The sequence below is a fragment of the Amborella trichopoda genome, chromosome 9, assembly GCF_054954075.1.
Source record: "Amborella trichopoda isolate Santa Cruz 75 chromosome 9, AtrichopodaSantaCruz75HAP2 v2.0, whole genome shotgun sequence".
NCBI lineage: Eukaryota > Viridiplantae > Streptophyta > Magnoliopsida > Amborellales > Amborellaceae > Amborella > Amborella trichopoda.
Genome location: NC_142344.1, coordinates 26,316,456 through 26,334,405, shown reverse-complemented (window position 1 = coordinate 26,334,405; position 17,950 = coordinate 26,316,456). Strand labels below are relative to the sequence as shown.

At 34.8% G+C, this 17,950-nt stretch overlaps 1 long non-coding RNA gene across 4 annotated transcripts in view; it reads left to right on the top strand.

The window, feature by feature from the left end:
* The first annotated feature begins 435 nt into the window (after positions 1-435).
* LOC148780467 (uncharacterized) overlaps positions 436-17,950 on the top strand; it is a 37,683-nt gene continuing 20,168 nt past the window's right edge. Inside the window, exons 1-3 of one of the 4 annotated variants that reach the window (XR_016040163.1) lie at positions 436-669; positions 13,873-14,209; positions 14,768-14,867. This is a non-coding gene — a long non-coding RNA (uncharacterized LOC148780467). Of the gene's footprint in view, positions 670-12,618; positions 12,827-13,872; positions 14,210-14,767; positions 14,868-15,256; positions 15,652-17,950 lie in introns of those variants that run through there. The other 3 variants (XR_016040160.1, XR_016040161.1, XR_016040164.1) reach the window with 3 other exon arrangements.

The window sequence follows — 17,950 nt, the reverse complement described above, 5'->3', positions numbered from 1 at the left end:
TTGAAAGAAGATGTTACGTGATACAAATATCTTCAAATAATATCCTAATCTAAGAAACAAAAAGATGTATGTGACCTGCCTAGGATTATGTATAGGATCATAATTGCATACACTCTATTTTTTTTAAATTGTTAAATTTCATGATTTTTCTAACTTTAGAAAACCCATAGGATAACACTATTTCAGTAGACCCCTAAACTATAGACCACCATAGTCCATGATCCCATCCTATGATCCACACTTAGCAAATCATATAGTTTGAGTAGGTATCTATTCCACACCTAGCAAATAGGAAATCCTTAGCTCTTAGTAATTATCTATTTTGCACCTAACAAATCTTATAGTTTCGCCTACCAAAAAAATAAACTATCGTACCATTTTGGAGAGAGAAAATATTTAGGTTGGGACGTGTAGGTGAGAAGAGAGAGAATTGGGACGATGAAAGGCTAAGAAATCTAAAGAGAGAAAGAGCCCAAAAAAGAAGAGAGAGAGAGAAAGAGAGCCGAGAGAAAATGAGATCGCGAGACCTAAAAAACCCTAGTTTTAGCCACTCCATCCAACCAATCCAAGGCGTGGTTAAGAATTGAGGAGAAAAATAAAGAGGACATCGGTTCTAATACGGGCGAGCTCTCGAAGGCCCCGGATTCTCGGGCCCTCTGGCCCGATTTGGTATCGTTTCTTACTCTTTTATTATTTTTTTTATGCTTTTATTTCATTTTAATTAGATTAGATTAGTTTCTATTGCTTTTATTTCGTGTTTCGTATTTGGATCAATGTTGGCGCTGCCACTGATCTGAGAACAAATCTACTCGTTTCTGAGTGGATCTGGCCTCAGATCAGAATTTGATTTTTCCCACATTCTCTGTCATCTTTTTTTAAAATCAGTTTGTGGTGTTCAGATCCTAGGGATCTTCGTCTGAAGATTTCTTTGATTTTGCATCATAAATAGTTTGACGCCCACCGTGGAGCATTTCGAGTTAGATCCGTGCATGAAAAAAAAAAAAATCTCCTTTTGGGGGGCCACGTTTTGAAAAAAAAAAAAGAAAAAAAAAAAAAATTGTTTTGGTGTGACTTTGCTTCATCTAGCATCTTGTTTTCTCCGTTGTTTAATAGAAGGATATGGATATGGATATGTGTTCATTGCTTTTGGTTTATTTTTATTTTTGTACCTTTAATTCTGTTTTTATACTGGCACATATTTCCTTCTCTCTCATGCTCATGCCTTTTTGCATCTCCACACACTAATTTATTTGTTTACTATTTTTCTTTTCTTCTTTCTTACTGCGGGTTCTCCTCAATAGAAAGTGGTTGCTCTTATTTTTCTTGTTAATATTCTATCGAGTTTTCCACTCACCTACTGCGCTCACCTTGTTTGGGTCTCTTGACGATTTCTTCAAAAAGAAAAAAGGTTATTTTTAACAGTTTACAGAAGGTCACGTTTGAGGCCTCCTTGCTATACTTATCTCTTCCCAACAGTTTTGCACTCATCTTTATTACCACTTCTATAAATTGGAAAAAAAAAATATTCATTTTGTCCCATTACCATAATTCTAATCCTCTATCTTATCCCTTCCTATTGTCTTTTATTCCTATTCTCGCATGAATTTTTTTTTATAGGTATGCCATGTTGCTTGCTTTAAAAAAAAAAAAAAAAAAAAATTCTTTTTAATATCTTCACATCATCTTTTTTTTGTCTCCTCCATCCTCATCTTCTCTTTTTTTTTAAAAAAAGTTTGTGCTCTTTGTTCCTTATGATTGGTTAGATAAAAAGTTGATGCATTTCAATACAAGATATTGCTTTCTATTTCTTTCGATTTGATTAGATAATAGAAGATATTGCTTTCTATTTCTTCTGATTTGATTAGATTACCTTTGTTTTGATTAAGATTAGCTTTGTTGGAATTCAAATTTCTTTTATCTGGTTAAGAATTATCTTTTCAAAGGAAAAAAAAAATCAGCACTGTTTTAGGCATATTATTTTTTTTTTAAAAAAAGAAAGGCCTCTTTGCCTCAAAACAAAAAAAAAAAAAGGATTTTTAGAAGCGTCTTTGCTTCAAAAAAAGATTTTTTTAAAAAATGTTTTAAGCCTCTTTCTTAAAAAAAAATAAAAAAATATTGTTGTGAAAAAAAAAAAGGTGTTTGAGGCTATCTTTTTTATCCACTAAAAAAAAAAAAAAAAGTACCGTTAGCCATTTTTATTTTTATTTTTTTCTTAAAAAATAACTTTCCTAAGAAAAAAAATCAGCAAATTCTTTTAGGCATTTAGAAAAAAAAAAAAAAAATCTTTTAAAGACAATCTTGCTTTCAAATTTTTGTTTTTTGTTTTTGTTTTTAAGGTCTTCCTTATTTTTGAAAAAAGAAAATTTGCTTTGCAAACAAAAGAAAAGAAAAGAAAAGAAAAAAAGTTGAAAGCTTATTTGGTTTTAAAAAAAAAAAAAAAATCACTTTTACTAGAAAAGTTTCTTTTGTACGTCATTTCATCTTTGCAAAAAAAAAAAAAGGATTATCTTGTTTCAAAAAAAAAAAAAAATCAGTTTTGCTACAAAAATTGCTTTTATTTAAGCCACTTCATTTTCTAAAGAAAAAAGAGAATACTCACTTTAAAAAAAAAAATTTACCTCTCAAGTCTTTCTCTCTTTTTTAAAAAAAAAAGTTTGTAAAAAAGAAAAAAATCTCTTTCATTTCTTTGCTTGTGATTCAACATCTCTATTCATCAAAAAAAAAATATCTAGGGTCACGTGCACTTTATCTCAAATTGTGCCCTAATCGAGTTACCCACGGGTGGGGGCGCGCTCAACTAGGCACAGGTTATGCCTGGTTCCACTTTCATTTACTGTATATTTTCTTAGGGGTTGCTTACTCTCGCATCTGAACTGTGCTTTTGGTCAGTCAAAATCCCGACCCGAAGCACACCTCACTTGGCACGATTTGTGCCAAGTGCTCACATTTTTCTTGCATTGGGTGCCTGTTTGCTTGCTACTTTATTTTTGCTTACGTGCTTCTTTACACACTCTTGCACACACAGGATCGGGAATGCTCGGGAAACCAGCAAATATTTTCGAAAACCCCCAAAATCCTCAAACTGCGCGAGAAGAACCTAGCATTGAGAGCCGATGCGGTTGGGATTCGTGTAACTTTAACTGTGAGCGCCCCTCCGTAATCTTTTGCCTCAAAGCAACTCCACACACAGTAGGACTTGGTGAAAATCCTATAACAGGAAGTCAGAACCTACGTGGGGACCTACTCAGCCTAGCCGCATTTCAATAATTAGGAACCCACTCAAACCGAGCCTACCCATAATTTAGGGCAAAAGTTTTCTGAGTGTTGTGTTGCTTATCTCAGTTGTTTAGTCTTATTTCTCAGTCCGGATCCACTTCTGGTCCGAGCTGAAACCCTCTTGGTCCAAGCCCAAGCTTGTACCCAGCCTAGCCCAGGTCTGAATTAGGTTCACACCCAGGTCCGAACCGCCCCCTTTTGGTTCGAGCCAGGGGCTCGTGCCTAAACCAACTTTGATCCAATCCTGGTCCACATCCAGTCTGAATTTCAAAACCCTCTTGGTCCAAGCCTAATCTTGTACCCAACCTAGCCCAAGTTCGAACCAAGTTCACACTTAGGTCCGAACCTAGGCCCCCTTTTAGTCCGAGCCAAGGGCTTGTGCCTAGCTCAACCTTGATCAAGTTCAGGTCCACACCCGGTATGATCTTCAAAACCCTCTTGGTTCAAGCTCAGTCTTGTACCTAGCCTAGCTCAGGTCCGAACCAGGTTCACACCCAGGTCTGAACCTAGGCCACCTTTTGGTTTGAGCTAGGGCTCATGCCTAACCCATTCTTGATCCAAATCGGGTCCACACCCGATCTGATCTCCAAAACCCTCTTGGTACAAGCCCAGGTTGTAGCCAGCTCAGTCCAGGTCCGAACCAAGTTCACATCCAGGTCCGAACCTAGAGCCCCTCTTGTTTCGAGCCAAGACTTGAACCCATCTAGTCTAGATCTCAGTCTAGGTTCTAGCATAGGTCTAAGCATAGAGTTTCCTCTAGAGCTAGACTAGGCTTACCCTAGCTCAGGGTCTAAACCAAAACCCATTGAATCTAACAAGATTCATCCGGTCTAGTCCTCCTAGTCTAGGTCATAGTTAGGGTTTCACCCCTAGAGTCAGACTAGGTTCTATCTTAAGCCATCCAGTCTAGATCTCATCCTAAGTCTGGATTCTAGAATCGAGTCAAGGAGAGTCATGTAACGAACCTAAATTTTTGGAAAAATATAAATAAATAATAATAATAATAATTGTAATAATAATAGTAATAATAATAATAATAATGATAATAATAATAATAATAATAATAATAATAATAATAATAATAATAATAATAATAATAATAATAATGATAATTTTAATAATAATTTTAATAATAATAATAATAAATGTGATAAATAATAACAATAAAATAAAAAGGAAAATCAAAATACTTACATGAAGAAAACTCATTTTGTGATAGTCCATGGTGTAAATAATACACCATAGGACCATTAGTTTAGAAAAAACTTCATAATTTTTGGACCATTTTCATTGTGGACTATTTTTGTTAGCATGGTCCATGAGGACCACTCTTCCTTTTTACCCCTCTTTAGTTTTACGTGTTAGTTAAGCATTCTCCTTACCCATGATGTGGCATGCTATTATGCATGTGGGATGAGTGCTTAGTACAATTCTAAAAAGTCTCCTCTCCCTCTCTCAACGTGGCAAATCCTATTTTGTTTAAACTCTCTCTCTCTCCTATTTTAATCCTCTTCTCTCTCTCTTCTTCCTAGTTGGACATTTATATGGCCCCTTTGGCATTGTACCACTCTGCATTGTTGATTTCCATTTTGAGTAAACCCTCCCTCAAGCATTGCATTTCTTTGTAGAAAGAGAGAGATTGTTGGGTTTATGTGGCTTTATAAAAGCTTGTATGAGCATTTTATATAGTAGAACATAAACTTAATGGGAGTGTGGTCTTTTTGTGGACTATACTAGACAAATGTTATTTGCAGCTACTCTTACTAGACTCGATGAGCTAGGTCAACCGAGGTTTGGAAAAACCCAATATCGAGAATAGGAATCTATCGAGAATGATTTAGTGGGTTATTCCTTGATGAGGTCAGAATATGCCCAGATGAGAGCCAAGGGACTGTGTGGCTCTTGCATGTGATGAATAACATTTAGAGATAAAAATAAAACCTCATCATTATATCATTACATGACATATATATAGATAGTCATTTTGAGATTCGCCAATGAGGGTGAAGCATGTACATGTGCTAGATATTACCCCTATGCACTATAGAGTCATGGTTGCGTCATGGCTTGGAGGACTATGATTTTTTTGTCTCAAGGGGAGAACCTGAAATTCATAAACTGAGATTGCGTCCCCTAGTCAATTAGATGACTTTGGTGGTCCAATCATGAGCCCCTGCAATAGATTGTGGGTCATAGGAACTGCTGGGTCAGTTTGAGAAAGCTCGACGGATCGTGATTCGCAGTTGAAGGTGGAGTGCTCCCAGATATTAATAATTTCCTAGATCTATCGGATCCGATTTCCATCAAAATTAATTAATTTTATGTTATGTGATTTTTACAATTTTTATTTGAATTTTTGTGAATCTTATGATATTTTATTTTTGTCATTTGGATTTATAAATTAAAGGAAATTAAAATTTTAATGTTTTAAATAAGATATAAGATTTAAAAATTCTAAATATAAAATAAAATATTTTTTAAAAATATTTGGGACCTCCATAAAATATAGGGCTCGAAATTTTTTAAAAAGATGTGGATTAGGTGGGGCCCACATCGTGGCTACCAAAAGGGTGGCAAGCCCTAATCCATCACTTAACATTCTTGAGAAGAATGTTTATCCTCTTAGTTGGCTTATCTTTTTAGGTATAGTAAACTTATGCGATAAGGTTGAATATTTGAGATATTTACTAATTTTTTGAATCTTGATGGTGGATCAAAGATATGGATGGCTCAAATCTCTCACCCCACAAGTCTCATTAGATCGACGGTTGAGATTTAACCCAACGAATTGAGGCAAAATCTATGCATAGAAAATCTATAAAAGGAGGTCGCCCCTCATAAGTTGAGATACGCATTTTCTTCTCTCTCTTTAACAATTCTCTCTCTCCCTACCCAAAATTTTCCTCTCTTTCAAAGGGAAGGCACGCCCCAATGTTTTTATCTCTCTCTCCAAGTTGCACCATGTTTTGGTGGCACGCATCACCTTTGCTCTTTGTTGGTTGTAAAGGGGTAGAACCCTTCCTAGTAGATCTCTCCATCTCTCTACATATTCATCTCTCATCTCTCTAAAATCAAGCTAAGAGGCTTGATCAAGATTAAGTCTTTGAGTGGATTTTTACCATAATAGAGAAATCAACATACCGATCACAGATCCCGTGCACCATTGGAAGGAGGAGACTTACTAAGTTCGGTTGAGGTAATCTCCGACAATTTAACCTTTTTAAATATTTACTTATGTTCTTATAAAGCAATAAAGTCTAATTTTGTTTCTTGAATAAGGAGTTGTATTTGAAGAGGTAGCAATTGAGAACCAATTTTATTTTTATTTTATTTATTTCAAGAGTGGTTTGATTATAATTGGACATTGTAAGTGATCTTGTCGATGTAGGGGTAAAGAATTTTTTTAAAATATATACACCATGCTTATCATAAAGTCATTTTATTGGTATCAGAGCCAGGTTGTTAATTGAAGCCATTAGATGTCTTTTCCCTTTATTAAGTCGAGATCAATCTTGAGAACGAGATGTAAGAAAGCTACTAATCTTTGTGGTCAAGTAATACACCTTGGTTAAGAATTATTGAAATATTCAAAACACGGAGAAAGACATTTTACAGAATAGGTATTTTGTGTTGTTTTGGAGCAGTTATATGAAGAAGATAATGATGTATTTTTCAACTGCATACTTAAGTGATTTTATGTGTCTTTGAGATTATGATCTACCTACAAAATTTCAGTGGGAGATCCCAAGGGAATTGAAAGTTATGGACACATCCATGAAGGGTGTCAGTTATAACCCTACAAAATCCAGGAACTATCTAATGAGTTTCGTAATTTTTCTCACCGACTATATGATTTTATTTCTAGTAAAAATTAGACTGTAACTCATAAAATAAGTCTAATTTCAAACAAAAAAAGTTTCATCAAGAAATTCATTGTGGTTTGAAAGATATGATCAATTTATTGAAGGGTGCGCAAGTGCTGTTTTCTACAACGAAAATTATTTCCATGACTTGGAAATCAAGGTTTTATTTCTATTTTTAACAGAATATTTTATGGCTCACACTAAGTTTTTAAACTTTCATTTTGAGTCTAGTTTCAAATGAAATTTATTTGAAAGAGAAATATCAATTTTAAGAGGTATAAAAATTTTGGATTGAAGAGAGGTTATCCTGAATTTTCTGGAATTATGGTGTGCTCTTCATTGAGACTTAAATAACTTTAATTATCAGGCCTATTTAACATAGTGATATGAGGCATGTGGAAATATATGTTCTACTATTATGTGTCTACTTTTAAACAAAATTAGTTTAAAAGGAAAACTCCATAAGGATAGAGAGAAAATACAATTTTACTAGACAGTGTTCATCCAAAAATTCTGCAGTATGATTTATTTTGTGAAGTGTATGTCACCTTATTTATTTCTCTGAAGAAATATATTATTAGGGATTTATACTATGATGTTATGATTTAGTTTTGAGCCTAGTTTTCAATACAAGAGATTTCAAAAAAAAAAATTCTTCGAGGTGTGAAAGAAACAATTTTTTTTATTGAGAGATGCTCAACCTAATTTTCTACTGAGAGAATTGCATTGTGACCTAAAAGTTGCTAAAATGTAGACTCACTAAATGGTGTGATTTAGTGATGAAACTGAGCATTATTTTATATTTTTGAGTCTATTTCAGTACTCATATCATATTCTATTATCATGAGATGCTCATGTTCTATTCTAAAGTAAATTAAAAGATGTGACATGTTAGTGCACATCTTTGGATTCCCAATAAGGGAGACCTTGTTAGGACTCGTTTAAAAGGAGTTGTATAGTATGTGTAATAAACCTTTAGAGAGAGGTAGTACAGAGTTGGCAAGGTACGACACTCTATGTGAAGAAAGTCTGATAAGGAAATAACAGAAAGAAGAAGAAATATAATACCTATAAAAGTGTCTTGGTTTCTTCGAAATGAAGGGATACGTAGAGAGGCTTGGAGGTAACAAAGAAATGCTAAAAGATCAGTGGAAGAATCGAATTTGTGATATTTGAAATGATGGGATGAAGAAGATTTTTTTTCACGATGTGAGAAATGGAGAATCCAAGTGCCGAAGCGATACATACTTTGTGACATGTGAAACTAATGGCCAATATAATCTTCATCAGTTGCATGCTCTTCTAAGATCACCAAAGTTTGTCAAACAAGTAAAAGTAATGAATCAATAAAGCCCAGGTACTATGCTACATGGTTTTGAAGTATGAAATCTGTTTCACATTACATGGTAAGGTCATCTAGGGAAAGAAGATTCAGTAAATTTTTATATGCTTTGGTTATAGTTTGACTAATTGTTTTATGAATATGTATGGAGTATATGGACATTGAGTGATATGTGCTAACAAATTTGAAAGAGCATGTTTATGAATACCATGTGTTGGGGTGCTTCCTTGTGCTAAGAGTACGAACTACTTAAGATAGTGATACACATGGAGATGTGATTTGATCAAGGGCTTTGAGTCCTAAGTATGAGATACGAGATATAAGTATGGCTCATTCAAGTATGTAAGCACAAAATGAGTATTTTAATAGAACGCTGTCTAAGTACCCATCCTGCCAATAATGTTCAGTAATATGATGTGTTGCATGTAATGATAATCTCTTCACAAAGTGTCCATATTTGCCAAAAAGAAATTTTTGACAAGATTTTGATAACAATTCTTTAGTCATGCTTTATTTTAGATAAAATTGTAATCTGGACTTAATGGCTTGTTTTTGTAGCGGTAAACATGACTTGGTAGGTGAATTATTAAAATGATTTTTTAAGACTAAACATATATTTTAATATTAAATTGGATGTTTTGAGAAAAAAAAACCTAAGTCTATGAATGTGTTTTTTTTTTTTTTTGAGAAAACCCTATAGCCATGTTAGGTCTACTAAGTCTTTATAAAAATCAATTTAAACCATCATACTATTATCTAACCATTCCTTATGATATATAACCAAGTCAATTTTTTTTAAAAGGGAGAAACCATTATGCCTCAATGTATTTATAAAATTGGGAGAAAGACTGTCATGCACGCATTTTCTTTTTTAAATACCTATATGCTTTGACTCATGTTTGTAGTTATTTAGAATCCTCGATTACCTAAGGCCTTGAAAGATAGGGAATGTTGTAAGAAGGTCATCTTACTGGGCTTCCTTGACACATGTTATATTGATTAGATAACTTGGTTTGTATAGATTTACTACCAAGATGACTAGTGTGGTTGAACCTGTGATATATATTGTGAAACCAATAGGCATTGAATTATTGCATATGGTGAAACCAATAGGCATTGAATTATTTATTGCATATTGTGAAACCAATAGGCATTGAATTACTTATTGCATGAGACTTGCTATACTACCTCATGATATAGACATAATAATGTTGAGAATGTATATATTGTATATGCAATAATTGAGTGGGAGCTGCTACAGTCAAATTTTGTTTTTAGCTGCTTGGATATTCAGATATATAGATGCAAGCTATCTCAAGGATCCAGATGATGTTCAGATGATGTGAAGTCTACATCTGGATACGTTTTCATGCTTGGAGGGATAACAACTTCTTGGAAATCAAAGAAACAGGATGCGGTGGCATTGCCCATCCTAGAGATAGAATACGTGACTTTCAACCCGTGCGTTGTGAGCCAATAAAGATTTTATGTGACAACACAGCGGCGATACTCATGTAAAAGGGAGCCATGATTCCATAATAACTCTAAGTGTATAAAACTAAATATTCCTATGGGAGCACCTAGTGTTTGATAGGCTAGCTAGAACAACAGCCTATGGTGTTGTTCACCTATAGGACCCAAATGTGTAGCGCTGGTTGTATGGCTATAGAAAGAAGCGGCTTGTTTGAAGAACTCCTTTAAGCCAATGGAGATACGATCCCATGTGATGAGGATACATGATGATTTTACGTGACAACAGGTCCATGATTCTTGTGACGATATGAAAGATGGACTACGACCACTTTCGGTATGAGATCCGAGCAGCAAAGAGAAAGAGGCATTACCTCTATGAGTCCTTTTATGAAAGGATTAATGTCGAAATCCATGATTAATGTATTGAGAGAGATTGTTATTGGGAGAGACAGATGTGGACGAGAAAAAGTGAGGAAGAGAAATGTAAGGCCTTCAAAAGTCAAGTGGGAGATGTTGAGTTTATGTAGCCTTTAAATACGTTATGAGATCTTGTATGAGCATTTTATATAGTGAAACATAAACTCAGTGGGAGTGTGGCCCTTTTGTGGACCATATTAGGCAAATGTTATTTGCTGATACTCGGACTAGGCTCGATGAGCTAGGCCAGCCGATGTTTGAAAAAACCCAAGATACTTGGGCATAGGGATCTATCGAGAACAGTTTAGTAGGTTATCCCTTGATGAGGTCGGAGTATGCCTAGATGAGCGCCAACAGACTGTGTAGCCCTTACGTGTGATGAATAGCCTATAGAGACAGGGTTAAAACCTCATAGTTATATCATCACATGGTATGTACATAGATAGCCGTTTTGAGATTCTCCAATGAGGGTGAAGTGTATACATGTGTAATAGATTACCCCTATGCACCATAGAGTCATGGTTGCATCGTGGTCAGGAGGACCATGATTGTTTTTATCTTTAGAGATGAACCTGAAATTTATAAACTAAAATTGTGTTCTCTATAGTCCATTGGCTAACTTTGGTGGTCCAATCATGAGCCTCTATAGTGGACTGTGGGTCATGGGAACTGTTGGGTCAGTTTGAGAAAGCTCGGCAGATCGTGATTCGTAAGTAAAGGTTGAGTGCTCCCAGATATTAATAATTTCCCAGATCTATTGGATTCGATTCCCATTATAATTAATTAATTTTAATTAATTTTATGTTATATGGTTTTTTGAATTTTTATTTGAATTTTTGTGAATCTTATGATATTGTATTTTTGTTATTTGGATTTATAAATTAAGGGAAATTAATTTTTTCAATGTTTTAAATAAAATATAAGATTTAAAAATTTTAAATATGAAATAAACTATTTCCTAAAAATATTTGGGACCTCCATAAAATATGAAGCCCAAAATGTTTTAAAAAGATGTGGATTAGGTGGGGCCCACACGTGGCATGTAACATTCTTGAGAAGCATGTTTATCCTCTTGGTTGGCTTATCGTTTTAGGTATAGCGAACTTATATGATAAGGTTGAATATTTGAGATATTTACTAATTCTTTGAATCAAGATTGATTGATCAAATAATTAAGGATTGGATATATTAAAATATAAATTTTTCTTATTCGATGGGAATAGATTTAGGAAAGGGAGCATAAGGCTCTAGCTCATCTCTTTGAATCTTTATGGTGGATCAAAGAGATGGATGACTCAAATCTCTCACCCCACAAGTCTCCTTAGATCGACGGTTGAGATTTGACTCTACGAATTGAGGCAAAATCTATGACATTAAAATATATAAAAGGAGGCCTCCCCTCATAAGTTGAGATACATATTCTCTTCTCTCTCTTTAACAATTCTCTCTCTCCCTACCCAAAATTCTCCTATCTTCCAAAGAGGAGGCATGCCTCAATTTTTTATCTCTCACTTCAAGTTATACCATGCTTTGGTGGCACACACCACCTCTGTTCTTTGTGGGTGGCAAAGGGTTGGAACCCCTTGCTAGTAGATCTCTCCCCCTCACTTCATACTCATCTCTCTAAAATTAAGCTAAGAGGCTTGATCAAGATTAAGCCATTGAGTGGATTTCTGCCATAGTAGGAAAATCAACATACCGATCACAGATCCCGTGCACCATCGGAAGACGAGACTCGGCGTGGGGTGTACTAAGCTCGGTTGAGGTACTCTCCGCCAATTTTACCTTTTTAAATATTTATTTCTCTTCCAATAAAGCAATAAAATCTTTTTTTTTTTTTGAATAAAGAATTCTATTTGAAGCGGTAGCAATTGAGACCGATTTTATTTTTATGTTATTTATTTCAAGTGTAGTTCGATTATAATTGGATATTGTAAGTGATCTTGCTGGCGCAGGGGTAATTTTTTTTAAAAAAATATATAAACTGTGCTTTATCATAAAATCCTTTTAGAGACGTATGACTTATTGGTTTTTGCTGTATCATTTGGTGTTCTCGCTTTTTAGATGGGAGAGAAAAGGGAAGGGGAAAGATTGAGATTAAGAAGATAGAGGATGCAACTAGCAGGCAGGTCACCTTCTTTAAACGTCGGGCTAGTTTGCTCAAAATGGCACATGAAGTCCTTATATTATGCGATGCAGAGGTTATGCTCATTATGTTCTCGAATTTTTCCGGTATTAGTAGTTGATACAAGCAAATGGCTTCCTCGGATGATGAAGAGGAGGTCGTGCTGAACTGTGTAGATAATTACCACTTTGAGGATGATAAACAAGAGCCCCTCTCTTTTACTGTTTTACCTATCCAATGGAGTGAAACTAGTAATCTAGACTTCTTATATCTGGATTTGTCAGGGCAGAGCTCATAGGGACTTTCAATGAAAGCCTTGAATCAAAATTTGTAAGTGACCTCATTGTCTCGAAAAATAATCTCTTTATTAAAATTGTGATATTTTTGTCTAATGTTAAGAATTTTAGATACTATAAATTATGGAATTTTCTTTTGAAGAAGATTATAATATCTCTATTTATTGTACAAATTCTAGATACTGTAAGAGTAGGTATAAGTGGCTTCATTTTCTCGATAGTGCTATAGTAGTCCCAGAGATATTTCTGCATTTAATTATAATATTTCTGGTATTGTAAATTTTACGTATTTTTGTAGTTATTTCTACATAAATTTTAGATACGGTAAGTAGCAAATGTTATACGCAGTTGTTATGTGCGATCACTATGTGTAATTATTATGTGTAAGTGTTATGCGCAATTGTTATGTGCAAGTGTTTTGTGCAAGAGATTTAAAGGATATTTTGAAAATACAATATTAATGTTTCCTGATATCTACTACATTGATATATAACTTGCAATTGATGATATAATGTCTTTTAATAGGCATAATAATACGACATAGTGATGCCATCCATGACTATATGTGTAGCATATACATAATTATAATCTTGTGATTACATATGGCAACATGCTTCTGATGAGATATGTGTGATAAGATATGTGAGCATGGCAACATGCTTCTGATGAAATATGTGTGATAATATATGTTTCATGGCAACATGCTTCCAATGAAATATGTGCAATAAGATATGTGTGCATGGCAATATGCTTTTGATGAAATTTGTGTGATAAGATATGTGTGCATGGCAATATGCTTTTGATGAAATTTGTGTGATAAGATATGTGTGCATGGCAAGATGCTTCTAATGAGGTATATATGATAAGATATGAGTGCACGACAACATGCTTATGATGAGGTATATATGATAAGATATGGGTGCATGGCAACATACTTCTGATGAGATATATGTGATAAGATATGTGTGTATGACAACATGCTTCTGATGAGATATGTGAGCATGATAACATGCTTTTCATAAGATATGGGCACATGGAAACATGCCTCTGTTATGATATGATCTGATATGGTGCTGGCAGTTGAGACCATTCCTTGGATCTGGTGATATGAAGGGAGCTAGGAGGTGATGTGAATTTGAGAGGGTCGCGCCCCCCAAAATATATGTGGACACTACGCATTGGGTCCTCCTTTAGTAGTGTAACGATCTCTCGCTAGAAAGGCACATGAGAGGGTCCTGTCTTGCAAGGCCCCTGCCTATCAAAAGCCCCATGCAAAGCCCTTTCCTATCAAAAGGGCCAAAGCTCGCTAGGGACTGTGCGTGTACGTGAAAGCATTACGAAGTAGGCCCTCCACTTGTCATTGTCTTCCGTCCTGAGAGATGGTAGAAATCCTAAGTAATGGGATTGGCTTGGCCTGGTAAGCCTTCTACTTCAAGAGTAGGTGAATTAGGGAGTGAGTTGGTTAATGCTTGCTAATGATGTTGTGAATGCTTACTATAGGACTTTTGTTGTTGTGAATGCTTATCGCAAGACTTTTATTATTGTGAATCCTTATTGCAGGATTTACATTGTTGTAAATGCATGCTGACCTCATTTTTATTGTTGTGAATGTATGTTGATCTGATAATGTTGTTGTGAATGCGTATTGATCATGCCTGATGCTCAAACGTAGCAATGTATTAACATTACTCCAATTAGGTTATAATTGATCATGATATGAATCACGTGTATTTAGTTTACGTATCATGCCTATTTTATTTGCCCAATTTTAATTATCCAATAAGGAATACATGCCATGTGGGAGATTAGAAATGAACTTATTCAGCAGCATGTATTAGAATGAAATCGATACTCTAAAATTATGCTTCATATGAATCGTTTTAAGAAATATTTGCATGTCTAGCCATAATTTGTAAGGATAATGATGACCACTTACCTAGTAGCCAAACTCACCAAATTATGATGAATTTTTCAGGGTAATTGCAGTCTCATAGTTCGATTTTAGTAGCACCACTCTTGAAGAAATTGTAGTCATGATTAAATTTCCTTTATAATTTTTGACTTAAATTCGCAGCTATAAATTTTTTCCTATCAAAAGATGTAAATATCTAAATGTTCATGTTGATATTAGTTGTGAGTAGACTTTATACAAATTTTTAGAAATGGAAAATCTGTGTTGGTACAATATGTAAATAAAATTTTGAAGTTGTTCTATACATAGTGTAAGAAGAGTATGATGGAAAAATAGTTTAGAAACAATATAATATATTGTAAAAATTTAGAATTTGTTTTGTTCCTTAATAATAAATTGCCACATCTCAAGAAGTTTTATTGTTATAAACTTGGGATGTGACAATTATGTTATCAGAGCACCAGGATAGGATTCTTAGCCTAGAGTCGTAGAAGGACCCTTAAGTTGTATAAGGATAGATTAGTAACTAAAATTTAAGTATTCCTGCCTCAGATCATATAGATGATGGAATGATTAAAAGATTCAAGAGATTTGTACCACCGGCATTCTCGGGGCAAGGAGGAGCAGAAAAGGATGATAAATGGAAGAGGCTAGAAGTCTGATAGACCCTGGTTCTTCTCACTCTTTTATTGCATCTTATTTTACATGTCATTTAAATGTTGAACCTTTACCTCTTGACTATACCTTAGAAGTGTGCACACTTATGGGGAACTTTTTGGTAATTGGTATGGTGTTAAGACAGTGTGGGGTATTGTTCGAGGGGTGTGTCCTACTTATAAACTTAATACTCTAAGATATTAAGGACTTTGATGTTACTTTGGGCGTAGACTGGTTGTCTACACACCATGCCATTAGTGAATGTTATAATAAGAGTGTGACCTTTAAGACCTCATACCTATCCTGAACTACACTTTCTCAGTATTAGGAATGCTTCCAAGTTCCTAAAATGCCTTGCTCTGATAAGCTCTAGTGGCATCACATATATGTACAATAATGGTATTACTTCATTTCTCATTTCAAAATTTCTCATGCATGCTGCAGTAAGACACAGTATGCATCCTTATAAAGCCGACTTATTGGATATAAACTGATTTGCATGCCACTATTCTTTTTTTTTTATGTTATTGGCATGAAACTGATGATCGTAGTGAGTAGGTTTACTAGAAAAGTAATTGGCTGATATATAAACATTTGAAATGCGGAACCAGCTGCATAACATGCAACTTTATTAGGAATATAGGTTTATATGCGATTTTGTGGTGTTCATGAAGGCATGCAGAATGCTATTTAGGAATTTGGTCTATTGTGTACGACATAGATGACTTCCATTTCATGCTGCAATTGTTGATCCCTTTTCAACATAGGACATATGATGTATCATGTGTTCCTTCAAGCGCTTGCGATTCTTTTGCATGTCTCATTGTATTATAGTGTGGCAAAGATATACCAATAAAATTAAATGCGGCATCGGTGGTAAAAACCATTTCAACTTCATGAAGCATATACCTTTGATTGGAAAGTTTAAGACTAGAAGAAAATTGTTAGAGCTATAGGAAATGCTTCTAATAGAAGTGATCAGTATCTACAGTTTTATTTGTTGTGTTTCTTTGGAACTAAAACTGGTGTATCTATAAATTTCGACTTCATTTAGAAACATTTTTCACTCCTAACATTAATCCCTGTTGGGTTTATTTGGCCTTTAAAGGCCTTATGAGTGCTTGTAAAATGAAATAATATAGTGGAACATGAACCTAGTGGGAGTGTTGTCCCTCGTAGATAATATACTAAGCAAACGATGTTTGCTGATACAAAACTGTGCTTGACGGTCTAGACCAGTCGGTTGGGAAATCCATGTTACCTGAGCATAGAGAACAAACCGAGAATGATTCTAATGGGTCATCCCTTGATGAGGTCGGAGCATATGTCCTTAATGAGTGTGCCGAGGGACTGTGTGGCCCTTTTTTATTATGGTGGCCTTCAAAGATAGGGGCCAAAGCCTCATCCATATTCCATCACACGACATGCATATTGGTAGATCGTTTGAGAAATCAAGTAAACCACCTTTCGAGGTGAAGCGTATGCATGTGCGATAAATACCCCTACGCACCATAGGAGTTGTAGTCGCATCAGGTTCAAGTGACCTTGACTTGTCTCTAGGGGATGACTTGAAATCCACAGACTGGGATTGCGACCCCTTAGCTCATCGGCCAGACTTTTGTGATCTGCTAGTGAGCCCCTGCTTGGACTGTGGGTCATGGGAAACACTGGGTCAGTCTGATAAAGCAAGTCTGGTCTGTAGCCCACAGTTGAAGGTGGAGTGCTCCACGATTGTTGATTTAATTCCAAACCATATGGATCATTTTCTCCTCAAATTAATTTAATTACGTTTGTTTTATGATGAAAATTATTTTAGAATTATTATTTGAATTTATAGGAATTTCTTGATATTTTATTTATAATTTTTGGATTTATAAAATTAAAGATATTGATTTTACAATGGTTTAAATATTCAAATAATAGTCTAAAATCTTTTTCTTAATTTTAAATATATAAAAATATCATGGGGGTCCATTGTGCACATAGATCCACCATATTTCTAGAAGGTGGGGCCCATTAGTGCCTCCATTGGGAGGCATGCCTCACCCCTATTCTCTTTCCTATTTTTGTGGTGATATGGCATGTGGCCATATGGTTAGAAGATATGACTAAATATTGATTTAATATATATTTGAACGATTTTGTGGAAAGATTGAGTAGACTTGTGCTATTTTATGGTATGCACAATATTTTGATTAGATTTAATTTATATTGATGAAAAAATGGTTTAGAAAATGGGGATAATGGTTCATGCACCTTCCATAATGTTGATGACCCACCTATGGAATGGATGGTTCAAATCTTTCACCCCACAAGTCACCCAAGATCAATGGTTCATATTCAATCTCACAAAAAGAGACAAGCCAAATAAAACTCTAAGAAACTCTAATCTTGTTCAAAGCTTATAAAAAGAGATTGTCTCTACCAAAAATCTCTACACCTTATTTCTTGTACTAATTTCATATTTCTTTCTCATATCCCACTTAGAATTTCTCCCTCTATGTTAAGAAAAGTTTCTCTCTCTCATGAAAGCCAAAAAGGGGGGAACATCCCACTCTCTCATCTTTGATCTCTCTCTCCCACATTGTG